At 54.3% G+C, this 554-nt stretch overlaps 1 protein-coding gene across 1 annotated transcript in view; it reads left to right on the forward strand.

Annotated features, from left to right (window-relative positions):
- Positions 1 to 554, forward strand: part of UNC13A (unc-13 homolog A (C. elegans)) — a 62,796-nt gene that overhangs the window by 58,704 nt on the left and 3,538 nt on the right. The gene's annotated exons all lie outside the window — the stretch shown is intronic.

A 554-nucleotide genomic window follows, 5' to 3' on the forward strand; every position in this document is an offset into this window, starting at 1 on the left:
AGGCCCTCCTTCCGCCTCCAGCCCCGGGCTGGACCGGCCGCGGGGGCCAGGGCGGACAAGGAGGAAGGATGGCTTGCTGGTTCCACGTGGGGAAGGAGAAGGGATTCGAGTCGGCAGCCTAAGCGCAGCTCTTGAGCCAGATCCCAGCTCTGCCGCCCCGTGGCTGGGCGCCCAGGGCACCCGGGGCAAGGTGGCCCCTGAGCCTCAGTCCTCCTCGCTGCGCTGGAGGAAGGCCAGGACCTTAATTCACAGGATGCGATGAGTTAAATTCAGAGCAGTTTCTGGCATTTAATAGCGCCTGGCAATTTTAGTTACTGCTGCTGCTGCTGTTTATTATTATTGTTATTATTATTATTAAGATATCACTTTTCCGAACGTAGAAAACTACCTTTTTTTCAGGCTCTATGAGTCAGCCCTTGTACTAAGAACTTCTCAAGGATTCTTACCAAGATTCCTTCCAAACGCCACACTAAGCGGGTTCATCATTCCATAAACGAGGATACTGAGCCTCAAAGGAGAAGCCACTGGCCCAGGGACCCTTACCCTGAAGGGGG

The sequence above is a fragment of the Myotis brandtii genome, unplaced genomic scaffold (genome assembly GCF_000412655.1).
Source record: "Myotis brandtii unplaced genomic scaffold, ASM41265v1 scaffold421, whole genome shotgun sequence".
Classification (NCBI taxonomy): domain Eukaryota; kingdom Metazoa; phylum Chordata; class Mammalia; order Chiroptera; family Vespertilionidae; genus Myotis; species Myotis brandtii.